This window comes from Vidua chalybeata, chromosome 3, assembly GCF_026979565.1.
Source record: "Vidua chalybeata isolate OUT-0048 chromosome 3, bVidCha1 merged haplotype, whole genome shotgun sequence".
NCBI classification, from domain to species: domain Eukaryota; kingdom Metazoa; phylum Chordata; class Aves; order Passeriformes; family Viduidae; genus Vidua; species Vidua chalybeata.
In genome coordinates this window covers 41,153,540-41,169,262 of record NC_071532.1, presented here as the reverse complement: position 1 = coordinate 41,169,262, position 15,723 = coordinate 41,153,540, and the positions used below count along the sequence as shown (strand labels likewise).

The window sequence follows — 15,723 nt, the reverse complement described above, 5'->3', positions numbered from 1 at the left end:
GTGTGCTGAGGCAGAGCAATGATTCCTCCTGGGCTGGATATTCTCCTGCCCATCTTCTCAGAGAACCATTTGGTGAACTGACAGCAAATAGCTGCTCAATGGGCTGGGCTGGTGAGACACGATGTATACCGTTGGTCTGCACTGTAAGTTAAGCAAATCCATTCTAAAGCCCAAGAAGTGTAAAATACATGACCCAATATACAAATCTTGAGGTAGAAAGGTGAAATGAACCCAGAGGCTGCCACAGGACTTCATGTGACATTGGATAAGTGATTTGTTCAATGCCACTGTAGAAGAGGAATACTAATGCTTTTGATTCTCACAGGCTTTTTTTTTGAGGTTTAACTCCACAATATACTTGTATTATAGTGACATGACTTTATGTATGCAATTAAAATGGTTTAGTTCTTATCTCTCCTATAGAACTGGATGTAGGATTGATTGGCATAGTAATAGGACTTGGAGGAATGTTTGGCACTGAGTGTACTATATGAAGAATGCAGGAGAAACAAAGTGTACCAAGGCTACAAGTGCCTTGTGGTACATACATGAAAAATGAGAAGGAAAACCAGGGTGAATTATTAGAAAGGCTAAAGGAGTACTGAGAGGACAAGGTCATGAAAGCCCAGTGGATAAAATTTCAAGGTGAATATGACTAATGAGCTCCAAGGGAGAATTAAAATCAACCACAACAACCAAAAGAAAAGAAAAGAAGAGATGGCAAATGAACTGGAAAAGATGGCAACTAAAAAACAAAATTCCAGATTAGTAATTTCTTAGTGGTAAGGGCAGAAGGAAGTGGATTAAAACCAAGTTTTAAATCCAGTGCGTGAAGTGGACAGATTTTTAATGTATATTTAATGAAAGTTTTTCGTTCAACTATAGGTATATGAGGTATGTCAAAAATACTAGGTTTAGGCATTTCTCTAGCATGCTTTAAGATGAGATTAATTCAGCTGATTTCCTTGGACTTGCAGCATTGTTAAACTGGGCTAAATGAGAAGAGAGTCAAGGCTGTTCTTTTCAAAAACTTGAGAAATGTAAACAGTGGTATTCTGCCAGATAGAAACTGAAGAGTTAAGGATCTTTTGCATTTGTTGTGTACTCCTTCAGCAAACACAATGGAGATGAAAGTCACAGACTTGAAACTCAATCATCCAACCATGAAACAACTAGGAAAAAGACCAAGGCACAAATATGGTGCCTGGCTAAAATATAAGGGTAGTTATTAATTTACAGGCTAATTTGGCTTCAAATGTCTTCTGTTCTTTCCCTCTCTTTTCCACATGTCTTTTGGGATGCAATTAAAGGTCTTAGTTTTGACATTTGCTAATGTCCTAAGCTACTTCAGGTTGTCTTGACATTATACTGTTTCACAGCATGGTCAACATGGTCAACAGAAATACCAAGTTCAACAAAATCCATTTTTGGGTGTATGAAGCATTTGCCTTATTATTGCAGCACTACGCCAGTGACACAAAACCTAATGAAGGTTGTTTTACAGTGACAAAGCTGTGTTGAGGAGCAGTGGTGGTAAGGAAACTCAGGAAGACAATGAGTATTTATATTACAATAGTGTCTGCAACAAGCTGGAAATATTTTCCAAGCATAGAAGACTCTATTCATTGCCAGAGAGCTTGTGCCTTAAAAGACAGTGTAAGGACAAAGCACAACAAAAAGCAACATACGGTATACTAAGTAACATGATCAATATGATGGTTGCCAGAACAGAGGAGGAAGGGACTTCCTTCTCTTTTTTTTTCAGCTGGTTGCTCTTTAATTGGTCCCTAAAGTGGACTTTCTATGATACCTAATTTCTTGTCTGTGACAGTGAATGTTGGAAAAGAGCTTTACTGCTGACTAGGTGATGATGAGACATACTGCTTTGCAGAGAATGCAGTGAAAAGTCTTTAAAATTAAATACCAGTCATGATGAGGATGTTATGGGATAAACTTAGTGCAAGGTCGTAGTTTTTTATCACCACTTAGATATGGATCTGATATGTTTATTAGAAAGAGGAAAAAAAAGGTTGGTCAATGAATAACTTTTCTGTTTTTATTAAGTAGTAATAATAGCTGCATTTATACCATGCTTTAGTTAGCTCATGTACTGAAGAGCTGAGATTATATAAGCAACCAAAAAAGAATCTTTGAAGCCCAGAAGGAGAAGGGGAATGCAGAGTAATAAGGTTATAGAAGGTTACAAAGTCAGTTTAGAAATAGAGTTTAAATGAAAAGTAATCTCATGTTGTGATAGTTTTGCTGTGAATAGGAAAAAAAAGTGCTTGGACTCCAGGCTAAGTTTTTCATTGGTGCCAGAAGGCCTTTTGGAAGCTACATGTGCTGACATGACACTGACCATGTGTCAGTGGTAGCATCAGGCATCAGTGAGACAGATGAATGTCCACAACAGCATCATAATTAAAAGTCAGAACCTGGGGGCTTGTAGCATTTGCTCTCCTCCACCCAGTCCACTCCACCATGTTCTTCAGCCTGACTGCTGCTATTCCACTTAAACCATTATTCACTGGTCTCAACAGTGCCATTTTTCAAGCTTGCTTTTCATACTAGCAAGTAAACTGTAACAGATTTTCCAAATTAAAGGAGAGAACTGTTTGTCTGAGTTGGATTCTCTGTTAAACTCACTTCCTTTCTAATCAGGACAAAGTGTACAGAGTACATCCACAAGGCTATGCAAGTGCTCCTTTGTTGAATGCACGCTCTTTTCCTGAGGTGCTCAAAGGGTTAGCATGGTTTATTTATCTCCCAGATACCTCCCCTGGCCCCTGTTTCTGCGAAGCAAGGAAAGGGTCTCCGAGTAGACGTGATCTGAAAGGTGTGGGGTTATTGTGTGGCAGGACTAGTGCCAGCCATTACAGAGAAGCACATGACCAAACACAGGGTCCCCTCAAATCACTTGGGCAGCATAACTGAGGGGGTCTCAGAACTTTTCAAGATCCAGGCTTTGATATGCCAGGAACATGGTGTTTTCCACAGTATGAAGTGGCATAGGGCACTTGGGACAACAGAGAATTTGGCTTAGAGCTCTGAAAATAATCTGCAGTACCCTGTACCATCTTTCATTCTGCTTAGTGCTTGTTGATGCCATTGTAGAGTTTCCTTAAAAGTTTTTCCTGAAATTAAAGTAATAGAATAAGTTGGTTGTTTATCACTGAATATCATAATGATCTAATGTTTAAAAGAAAAAACCTTTCATTGTATGTGTTTATAAGTGTTATAAGGAGTATTCTCAATTACTTTATGTAAACTTGTGTTTAATACTGTCTTTAATATTATGAGATTCCTCCAGGCTGTTAACTAAAATTGGTTTTGCTGTCCCTGAATCTGTCTGAAATTATATGCAGTTTAATATCTGCGAATATAGCCTATTTTTATTACACCAAAAACATGGTTAGGGTTGATCCAGAGAGATTTATATATATGAAAATTTTTGTCGACTGTAATAATTTTATTCATGTTTAAGGAAAATTAATTATGCAAGTGAAATACAAAACCATGGTTTTTTTTTTCTTTTTAACTGAAAATTTTGCTTCCAGATGTCTGTATCTGTAAAGCTATGGAAATGCAGCATAGCTTAGAAAATGCTCAAGACCAACTCATTCCAGTTTTGTCCTCATTTTAAACTTTGTACCATGGAAAGTTCAAAAGCTTTTTTTTTTCACATTGTTTGTGAGATTTCTCCAGAGAGAGTATTTCTGGCTCTGGTTAGAAAAGAACTCCCTGTCTTACTAAAGATTGACAATTACGTACATTTTTTGGCCTCTAACTTAAGCAAGCCAGCAGGTCTTGGGGTGCTTAACGTCCAGTTATGAACAGAAAATTACTTTTAAAGAACATTTTTTAAACCCATTTGAAATTCACTCACTGATACAGCAATAAGCAGTTTTGGGGGCAAAAAAAAGAGAGAGATTCCTGTTTTATCTGTATGTAGGTCAAATTTATCTGAACTGCTCCAGAAATTTTTCTTGATTTTTCTGCAGACAGGTCTTCCAGAGTGAGAACAGAGGACTCCAACATAAAGCCCAGTGCTTCATAGCACCACAATCACAAAAAGACCTGTTCATTCTGCATCTGATATGTGCTTTCTGCCTCTCTGTCATCATGATTCAGCATGGTGACATGCTGAAAGATCATTAAGGTGGAAACAATGCCGAGCAGTGTTACGATGATGTGACCTGCCACAATTATTTTGTGTGTACCTGATTTATTGCACATCATATTTTCTCTTTCCTTGTCTTTCGGCTGCCAGGCACGTAGTTTGTACTTCTGCCAGTACCTGGTCTTGTACTTGGAAAAGAGAACAGGGATGCCCTGGGGTGTAGGCAGGGACAGTTTGCCCTCTGCCCCTTGGTTTGGGAAGCTTGAGAATATCTCAGCTCATGCCTTGCAATATATTGTGCTATTTAATGAGTTACAAGAGCTCAAGAGAGGAACTCAAGAAGTGTTCCTTAAAATTATGAAGACAAATTTGTTAAAAACCTGGACATTTTATCTTTGGATATGCAGTTGACACTGTTTCTTTTCCCTTTCTCCAGATGACTAGCACAATTTCTGATAACCCTAAACTCTTTTTCTTATGGAGGCAGTTGTACAAGTAGGGGAGATTCCAAGCAAACGGTGAACTTAAAAGATTTGCTGCTATGAGAGCCCTGTCTCAGTAATTTAAGAGAGGAAGGAAAAGATAATAATGAGTGAGGTTTTGAGCTGATAAGACTGACTAGGTGGTATTCCTCAATAACACTTAGCAGTTTGATTTTTGTTCTTTTTTTTTTTTTGATGAGGCAGTTTCTTGAGAAGAATGGGGACAGGCTTCATTTTGTTTGTTTTTTGAGTGAAGATTGGTGTCCTCCCTCTTTTCTTGAACAATGGGGATACAATATTATAGCTCATGTTTTGTTAAAAATATTAAAGTAGCACCCGTCCCAAAGAGCTCACCTTTGCCAGGTCTGGCTACAGACACACACAGACAAAAGCACTCTGACCTTGAACCCCGAAGAGCCACTGCAATGCAGATGGACTCAATACTTACTGTGTTTTCTGTCATAGCCATTCTTCCTTCTGCCAGGACAGTGCCTGTGTTCCCATGCCCCCCTCTGATGCATAACATGATTTAATGTCCTGTTGCTCTCCTGCCATTGCACCCTTCAGTGTCTATCCCATGCCAAAGACTTTGTGATGTCTATTCTTGCATTTCCATTCTTCCCAAAGACACTGTGCCCTTACTGTATGCCTTTCTTGTTTGCCTTCAGTGCTCCTCTCATGCCCTTCTTCAATGCTTTCTTCAGTTGTGGTTCATTTCAGACCCAGTGTTGAGTTGCTGCCACCAGAAGGGGTGGTTCTGCTCCCTCCAGAGCCTTTCTCCTTGGTTTCACTCTTGTCAAGCCCTTTGGTGAGTCAGTTCAAGAGAGTAGTTTTCTGTTGGATTAACAAGTTGGATCAGCTTACCAAGTGGTTTGATGTGGTGTAAGAGAGGGTGTGGACCAGCAGGGCCAGGATCTGGGAGGGAAAAGCAGGACCACCCAAGTCAGAATAGTAAGCTGACTCGGTCATGTCCTGTAACTTCACTCTTATTTGCTTTGCATTATGTAACTCCACCCATTTCTCCTTTCTTTCTTCTTTGATTGAAGAGAAGCTTTTCATTTTGAAACTGTATTGAGGGAATCAGCAGATCCAAAGTACAGGGTATTTTGTACCAAGACAGGATAATGGCTAGCATCACCCGATACTGTTATCTAAGGATGCAAGGAAAGGTGTTTCAGGCTATTGATGGTGCAAACAGCATGCCAACTTACAAATGTTGTAAGTTTTTGTTTGTTTCTTTGTTTTTCTTTTCAGGTTTTAGTAGTTGAAAGGTTCTGGCTGTTGATGATAACAGTTATTGATATTTTATAACTGAACTCATATTAAAACTTGTGATATTGATGCACACTCATTATGATGGTGGTCTCTGTCTTATTCTGCCTATGCTAACAAGCACAACCCTCTGTGCAAATACTCTTTGACTAATACCAGAGTATTAGGTATTAGTATAAGGTATTTCATGTTTTAAAGCACATCCCAAGCAACTTATACCAAGGACAGATACTTAATAAAGCAGGAATGCCAGTAGTGGATATACAATAATTTAAATTCCCATATTACGAAAATTGTTGTCTCCTCCCTGCATGATCTAAACTGACACTTGATTTTATCTCTTTCAATGGGCATTCAGATGACGCAATGCTGTTCATGAATCCACTGAAACATAATGTTGGAATTGTACATTGGACAGCTTTTACAAAGCAGTAGTGAAAGATTAAGTCCTGGAAAATTAAGCTTACAAGGATTTTGTACAAGTGCACAGCTAAATTTGTATTATTAACATCCTTGTTTTGTGTTCAGAGTGATAGTGTGTGCTACAGAGCTGTAATTAGTGCTGGGTTGTGATTGAGTCTTGCTATCATTCTGCATCAGCTTGTCACTTTTTGAGTCACCTGAACCTGTTCCTTGCTCATCCAGTCAGCTAATTAGTGACTTAGAGAAAAGGTGGCATTTTATTGGTACTAAAAGAAATGGCCTTTAATTTTTATGCAGAAGCAAAAAACAGGTCAAGAAGCAACTTGCTCCTTCTTCACCCACTTACAGTGCAAGGGAAGATGATAACATTTATCTTGTCGGAGGTGAATTTCACTGTTTTTTCCTTTCCTGTTGCATTAAGCTTATATTTTCTCCCTGGAATTATTCTCTTATTCTCTTTTTTGTTGTTGTTTCAGGTTGTTTGTATCATTTTCAGGTTGTTTGTTCATTTGTTTGTATCAGGGTGTATGTGTGTACCCTCAGATTGTTGGTAATGCTGGGACCATGTTCAGGAGTTTTCATTAGAAAGCAGATTCCTAAAAAGGGTTTCTCCTTTAGATTAGAGCTTCCTCACTGTGTGATTGACTTCTGACTGGAGGGGACAAGCAGACAATAGATGAAGACTCTGTCCTCATCTATTTACCAAATTGTTCAAATGGCTGTTGAAATTTTTGTAGGAGGCAACACTCCTCCCTTTGTGCAAACATATCCTCCAATAAAAGCCATGTGCTGTGGGCAGAAGTAGTCAAAGGCTTGCTGTCTTTCTCTGTTTTTTTTTTTTTTAATAAACAGCAGCTTATCAGTTTCAGAGGCTGAACATGACTAGCTCATATATGCACACAGACTGTGTTTGTGAATATGCCTGTGAACCCAGCCTGACTCCTACCTTATTTTAGCTGCAGCTACAGCCATTTATCCACTATTTTAAAGCATATTCTGTATTTGACTTGTGACATGAGTAAAAAACATGCTGAATCATATCTTTGTGGAGCAACATGCAGCAGTGCACTTGTTAATGGAACCTTATTTTTGATTTAAAAATATCAGCCTCAATCTTTTAAGGAAAAATATCAGCACAAAGCTAAAAACAGTTTTTCTTTTCTGTTATCTTAAGATAGCTCTGAATCACAGACCTAGGACAAAAATCAGTTGAGAATATGGGTTCATGGTAGAGAACCTGCCTCAAGCATGTCAGGAAGAAAAGTTTTCAGAGGTTCATAAATGTCAGTGTATAACATCAAACACATGCCTGGTGCACTACATACTGTACTGCAGAAGTTTAGTGATTGTTAGATGCCAGGCCAAGCTCTAAAGCAAGGTGGAAACTCATTTCCCTTTGTAAGCCTGCAGAGCAGCTAGATGTGAGCTCTTCCAGAAAACTCACTGGAAACTTTCATCTAGCCTCAGTGCTCTATAAATAGAGGAGGTCTTCATCCCTGAGGAGGTTTTGCAATGTCGTGTGGGGGAGTGCTGAGCTCCGATGGAGGCAGAGGAAGCAGAGTTGTGGAGCAGCGTGGTGGAACCAGGAAGGGGAACAGGATCTCCTTCACTGTGAGATGCAGTGTAAGGACAGGTTGAGAGGAGAATAATTAAGATATAAGGCTCTTCCCAAAAATGCTTGTGGAGGGAGAAATTCCCTTAGATGCTATACAGAAACTACTGCCAGCAGTGTGGAAAATGAAGCCACAGTGACCGTCAGCTGCAAATGACAAAAAAAGATACCTGCCTCAATCAGTCAATAAACACTCCTGAAGAGGGGATCTTTCCCTCCCCACCACATATGGAGAAATGGTTTCACTGGGACCAGTGAATACAGCAATACATGCTGTAAGAAATGCTGTAGTTTACTACGTAGAAATTACTCCATTTTTCTGATAGACTGTCATGACTGTGATAATATATGACAGAGTAATCACAAACATAACTCTGGACTAAGTCCCAAGGGCAAGACACTTGGAATTCTGTTTCTGAAAAATATGTAAATATAGAAGGAAACCAGGTGACTGTTACAGAAACCAGAAGAGTCTGACCTAACACTCTCCCTTTTCATTAATGTAGGTCCCTTGAATGTGATGGCAGATTAAAAAACACTGTCTTCCAAAATTTAGCTACACTGTATTTTCCAAGATTTAGCTACAGTTTAAATATGGGGGAGAAATTGGGTTTGGGTGAAGTTTCATGTATTCTTTTCAAAAGAAATAACTTTAAGAAATGGGATTGAGAAAGGAAAATTTCGCTCTGACTTCTGATAGTTCAGCCTCATAGCAATATCAAAGTCTTGTATACTATACATTTGAAAGAGGTAGATTTCATTACTTGTATGGTTACTTTTGGGGGAAAAATCTGAAAATATAAAAAAGAGGCTTAATTTTTGCTAAGCTCAGTAATTTGGAGTGAACAAGGCTAATTTTGAAGGCAATATTCTATTTACAGAAGAATGAAAAAAATGAAAGCAAACTATTTTCCTGCTTACAGAGTGCACTAGTCTATAGATAAGTTATTTTTTCATATCAAAGACCTTTGATATGCAATCTTTAAATGTTTTTCTTCCTGCCAGCAGAGTTTCAGAGTTAAGAGAAAACTTTATTTTGTTGATATAAAAACAATATGGAAATAATAATAATATAGGAAAACTGAGCCACTACCCTACAAGGCTATCATTCCTCTGCCTTCCTGAAAGTATCATCCAGCTACAATTTCTTTAAAAGAGCTTACAATTTCTTCATCTCTTTAATGGTGAGGGAGGTGTGTTTTCTGTACCAGAACAGTGCTTACTTCTTTCAGTGTGCTGAGGTTTTATGGTGGAATTTTAAGACCAGCCCTTAGATGGACTAGAATGTATGATACAAAGTGCTAATTGTAAGGTAAATTACAAGGAGAAAAACCTCACAAAACCAAAACTGATGACAAATCATGCTTGGCTTGGTCATGCTTGGCTTCTAAGTAATCGGGACAAAATGTACAAATGGGAGGGGATTTCTAACAGTGTCATGCATTAGCTCCCAAAAAATTCCCTTTGCTTTTTTATTCCAGTGAGCAAAGTCATTCTCACATATCCTAGCCTGCTGCAACAGAATAGTCTACTGCAATGTCAAAAGCCACAATGGAAAGAGTTTCTTCATGTAAATAAGCCTGTTCACACACACAAGCGAGAAGTAGTCACTGCAATGTTGGGGTAATCCCTCTGAGCAGCTTCTCAGACACCTTGAAGTCGTGCAACCATAGCTGAAATGTGTTGTGTGGTTTTTAAGAATATTTTGTTAACATTTTGCTAACTACTGAAGTACATTGTTCATAAATTGGTCTGGCTGCTTGCTGTGTTGCTGTGAGAGTGTCTGAGAAAGAAGGGAGAGGCTAGAACTTGTTTTCAAGTAGTTTATTAACTGTTAAACTCATAGCTAGAATAAAAGCAGCAGCAAATAACCTGATCTTTGTGTTACAACAGTGTACAGTCTCACCCTCTCCCTTTTTGCATCGTATTTCCTATCTAGGTCACTGTGCAGTGCAAGGCTGTTGATTTACGAGATAGTGTTTCCACACATTGCCCCAGACATGGTGATGACAGGCACGTTTTCAGACTGTTTATGCAAATCACTAGTGTCTTGAGCCTACTCCTGACACAAATTTTGCTTTCCTCCTTGCTGGTTTGGTGCCTGGTATGGCTTGCCCAGCCTTATGGATGGCACTGGCTATACTGACATCTAAACAGCTTTGTAGATAAAGCCATCTTGCTGTCAGCCTGTTAAACATAGATTCCGTCACTACTCTGCAACTGCTGTGTAATTAAATGGTTCTGCTAGGCATACTCTGGCTTAATGAGTTTTATGAGTCATGGTGGCAAAGAGAGAGTCCCCAAAAACAAGAATGCGCACAAACACCCTCTTGATAATTATCTTATTTAGAGAATAAGGTTCTTGTTGTACAGAGAAGTCAACACCAAGTCTCTTTGGATCCCTTGTCAGAGGATCTCACACTGATGCCTGCTAAGGTACCCAGAGAAAGTGATTTTGCAGTTCTGAATTACATAAAACAGTAGTACAGACACTCGCAAGAAAGTGGTTTTGTTTGTGGCATCTTGATTTGAGAGTGCTTGAGAAGGAAATGCGGAAGGAAGTGCAGAAGGAAGGAAGGAAGTGCGGAAGGAAGGAAGTGCAGAAGTGCGGAAGGAAGTTGCGGAAGGAAGTTGCGGAAGGAAGGAAGGAAGGAAGTGCGGAAGGAAGTGCGGAAGGAAGTGTGGAAGGGCGGAAGGAAGGGTGGAAGGGCGGAAGGGTGGAAGGAAGGAAGGGTGGAAGGAAGGAAGGAAGGAAGGAAGGAAGGAAGGAAGGAAGGAAGGAAGGAAGGAAGGAAGGAAGGAAGGAAGGAAGGAAGGAAGGAAGGAAGGAAGGAAGGAAGGAAGGAAGGAAGGAAGGAAGGAAGGAAGGCAGTTCGGAAGGAAGGCAGTTCGGAAGGCAGTTCGGAAGGCAGTTCGGAAGGAAGGCAGTTCGGAAGGCAGTTCGGAAGGAAGGCAGTTCGGAAGGAAGGAAGGCAGTTCGGAAGGAAGGAAGGCAGTTCGGAAGGCAGTTCGGAAGGCAGTTTGGAAGGCAGTTCGGAAGGAAGGCAGTTCGGAAGGAAGGCAGTTCGGAAGGAAGGCAGTTCGGAAGGCAGTTCGGAAGGAAGGCAGTTCGGAAGGAAGGCAGTTCGGAAGGAAGGAAGGAAGGCAGTTCGGAAGGAAGGAAGGCAGTTCGGAAGGAAGGCAGTTCGGAAGGAAGGCAGTTCGGAAGGCAGTTCGGAAGGAAGGCAGGAAGGCAGGAAGGCAGGAAGGCAGGAAGGCAGGAAGGCAGGAAGGAAGGAAGGAAGGAAGGAAGGAAGGAAGGAAGGAAGGAAGGAAGGAAGGAAGGAAGGAAGAACTGACTTGCAAATTCTGTGCTCTCAGAAGCTCAACCCCAAACCCATCTACACCACAGTACACATATTACACCTAGGAGGAGAGCATTGCTAGGCCCCAGTAGTCAAGATCTGAGTGTTTAAAGCATCACCAAAACCATGTCTCACTAGCTGCAAGCAACTAGGGGCATAAAAACTGCGGCTCTGCTTGACCCCAGTTGGACTTCAGTGGAACCTTCTCCTTGACTGCAAGTGAGGGGGAAGAGGCAGTCAAGGAGCATAGAGGGATGAAAAAGCGTTGGGCACATCTGGAGTTCCTCTGACCAGATTCACCCTCTTGGTGTAGCTTGCACTGAACACAAACCAAAGTCAGCTCCTGGGTGCATGGGGCAGATCAGCACAGAGGTGCCCAAGTCAGTGTGTAAACTCCAGGTCTGTTGGCTGAGGTGATTACCACTCACCCAGCTCTCAGGCACCCACACCCCGCCAGCTTTCCTTGACCTATTTACTAGCTTTGAACTAGATACAGGCAGACCTTTTGTTTCAGCTGCCTGAGCTAGCACAGCTCACTTCAATTCCAGAGGACCAGGTGAAGCATACAGTTTTGCTGACAAATCTGGGAGGGTAGTGGTGGTTAGGAGGAGAATGGTAACAGCCAGGGCTGAGGTACTGACACTTCAACAACAGCTGGAAGAAGACTTGAGTCTCCAGTCTGGCTGGGTCCATATGGTTGCAGACAGGCTATGACTCACAAGCAGGGCTTTGAGTAGAGCTATTCCCTCCCTTCCTTTCCCCATGCTGCCCCAGGGGTTGCTGCAGCTGCCCCAGCAACCTGCCTGCCCCTCCTGTGGCTCTCCTTGTCTCACCTGAGCCTGGTGTGCTCATGTAGGTACTGCTTGTGCTGAACCAGCTCATGTCCAATGCTTGCAGCAGCACACAGCACAAATGACAGGGCTCTGTGCTGTTCCCCAAATGGGACAAGTATCAGCCTCTGCTGCAGCCCCTCTGCTTACATTCCTCCTTTCACCTTAAGCTCTTCATCTATCTGGGTCCTGTTGCAAATGCTGAACTAAACCCTTAATAACCCTGAACAGGGATGGAGGCTTAAATCTAATAAAAGATTAGAGTATCTTAGCAAGATATATGCTTAACTAAGGGTCCTGGGTCTGTAACTAAAGTCTAAAATGTCCCCAGGCAGCTGGCTACACCCCTGGTGGTGCCAGGACTTGCTAAGCAGCTGCCTGTGTGAGCTGCTGGTCCCTGTTCAGTCAGATCTGCTGCTGTCTGTTCGAGATCAGGACACCAGCTTTGTTTGGTGGGCATTGAAGGTGGCACATGAAATACTTTGCAAAACCCTGCAAACCTGAGACAGATGTCTGACCTGCAGAGTGGGATTCACAGAGCCTGTTCCTCCAGACACAGACAGTTTCTTGCTTCTTGCCTTTTCAGTCCTCCAGGCACTTTTTGAGGTAGCCACCAAAGCACATCCTTGAGGTGCTGGCAGAAGAGAGGCCTGTGCAAGCAGGAAACATGGTCTGTATATGAGAAGCATGGGAGGTCTGGCATACAGCACCTTCAGTTTGTACGTCCCAGAAAAAATGAAAAAAACAGTAAATAAAGCTGTCTGCTTGTTTTGGCTCTGGTGATTGGAGATTGAAACTAGGTAGTGTGAATTAGTATAATTTAATTTTCATTACTGTCTTTTATAAGCTCTAAAGTTCTTAATCTCATATGACTTACAATCTTTATGGGCTTAATTTTTGATCTCTTTTTAGACGTTGGTATATCCATGCTATTTTTAGTCTTGCAGACTATTTTTTAGTAATAGCTACAAGATAGAGTCTTTTTTTTAGCCAGCCTGGTAGCCCAAACTGTGCCAGACTCTCCTTTTATACCCTGATTGCTGCAACATCCTTTCTCTGGTTGTGAGACACACACTCGTTGACCCTGCAGCTGTATACACATTGACAGGGCTGCTACAAAAGTTGTTTTCTTTGCATGATGTTTTGTCACCCCTTTCTACTGATCTCCTTACCTCAGTAAGAGAAGAATTCAACCCAACTTATACAGGTCCATTTATATTGTGGCTGATGGTATTTCTCTGTATGTGCAGATGAGCTTCTTTGTTGTGCACAATGGGTGGAACGACTTTGCTCTGTGTGCCGTACATGGGGAAATATTGTAAAGCTGCTCTCTACAAGCACAGATTGAGTTTCACTGATTTTAAACCATAAAACACACCTGATTATCTTTGCTTTAAGAACCTTCCAAGCCTATCTCCATTCTTTCCAGCACAAAATACAAGGTTTTCAAGGTGATGCCATATTTCCCCATGCTTAGATTTTTACCCCTGCAACTTTGCTCTCTTTATCATGCTCCCTTTCACTTTTGGGAGATACTTCAGGGAACATCTGCTTCCCAGATGTTCCTTAGACCATCTGCAGTCAAACTGGCAATGGCAAATCTGCAGGTGTCCCACTGCCCCTTGGGCTGGCCAGGCAGTGATACTGCAGGGCTAATGCACTTCTAAGTGGGGATGACATAAAGTGCTATCACATCCTGCTCAAGTTCTTTGCATGCTGCAAACAAGATTAACTTGGATCTTAGAAATGAAAATAGACATATACAAGCTATAAGTTCATGCAGATGTTTATAGAGATTGCTTAGGAAATAAAGATCCCAACTGTGATAAAAATAATGAAAGAAAATAATCTAGATTATTTTGGTGAATTCTGTTCTCTTACTGCCACACAGAATTTATCTTGCAGGCTATTGTAGGTCATCAATCTCTTTTGTTTTAAGATAGTAATTTCTTTCTTCCCTAACCCCATATCCTAATATATGCATTATACAAAATAAAATTTTAGCTTGTCTATGCTAGAAAAGGGTACTGTTACAACAATGCAGAAGTAATCATTTACACTTGTTGTGCAGACAGCATAAAGACATAATGGAACAGCAACTTGCAATTAAAAACTGGAAGAAATTAAGTGGTATAAGTCACCTCTCTATCATCAAAAGAAGGGATTTTGCCAACATAAACGAGTTTGGTTACAAAACCTCACAGTTCTTACTGCAATTATTATACTAGGAAAACTTGTAGATCCAGATTGCATACAAAAACAGCAGCCACCAATATCCCAAGGACTTGTTACATTGAAGTCAGTCCAGTTGTAACTCTTGATTTCACTGAAAGTTATTCCAAGAATGACTTTGTCCCACTGGACTGGGTTTCCTTTCATAACAGGAGCATAAAATGTTCTTCTAGTACAATCACATATTCCAGGAAATATGTAAAAAGGATTTTTTTTTTTATGGTGGGGGGAGGGACCATGCCGTGAAGATGAATCATTTCTGTATTGGAATTCTTCCACTCCAGTAAGTATCCAACCTCCCACCAGCATGCTGCCCTCCGTATTTTGCTGGCTTGTGAGATTTTTACAGCTCCAGGTGGCCTCTTTTTCCCTCCTAGATATCACAACTCAGCCTCACAGCCAACACAACAGCTAACCAGAACTTTTTTTAGCTTGATAAATATATATGTGTGAAGGCATTGTGTGGTGTGTGTGAATCCAAGTGGGGCCAAGGTGTGAGCTGGGCAGCATGCAGCCCAGGGCTGAGGCAGCTCTGTGCCAGGCAGGAGAAGCTCTGCCCCTCCCAGCACATAAGCAAGGGGAGCTTTCAGCACATAGGGCACAGCCATGTAAATCCCTCTCAGCTACACAATTTCCCAGCTCCATATTTTAGTTTCTACCCAGTGCTCAGGTGCCTTGTGCTGGGCATGCCAGGTTACCTCCAAATGGATGGCTTGGGTGCCTGGCCCCATACTCAGCCTGTGCTCTTCTCCTTTATCTGGGCTCTCCTATCTGCTCTGCTATGTTATGGCTTTTCTAAGCCTGGCAGAGAAACAAAAACACCATCTTGCCTTCACCAGGAGAAATGAAGCTGTTTCTGGGCTTTGAGGCAGCAAGACATGAGGAATGCTCACTTAAGTTGGTTGTCACTGGTGGCAAAGTCAGCAGCTGGAATAGTGGTGGCTTTCCTAGGTATTTTAGAGCTTGGGAAGCTGGAATGGGAGCATACAAAGTACTGCCCTGCTCCCACCTCTGCTATTTCTGCCTCCTGTGATGGTGTTATGGCAGCATATCCAACTCTCCAAGATCTTCTGTCACCTCCCTTTAACAGCTTGACCATTTCTATATTCTCTTGAGTGGTAAGAGCCAGTCCCAGTCCTGGCCTTTTATCCTTGGAGTGGCAAAAGTCAGCTTTGCCAGTTCAGCAGGGGAGCCAAGAGAAATGGCTTTGGCCAGTTAGACCCAACCAGGTGCCCTGAAGTGCAACATTCCCTGGGTCTGCTCTACCAAGCACCACACAAGGGGTTGACATATTTTGGTACCTTCACTTATGATCAACACAGACCTGTTTCATTTTATATTGCAGCAGTCTAGGAAAGTGCAGATAGTCAGTGACTGGACCTCATCTTAAAACTCATTTAATTCAGAC

At 41.4% G+C, this 15,723-nt stretch overlaps 1 protein-coding gene across 1 annotated transcript in view; it reads left to right on the top strand.

Moving 5' to 3' along the window:
• Positions 1-15,723, top strand: part of TSNAX (translin associated factor X) — a 56,535-nt gene that overhangs the window by 465 nt on the left and 40,347 nt on the right. The window lies entirely within an intron of this gene.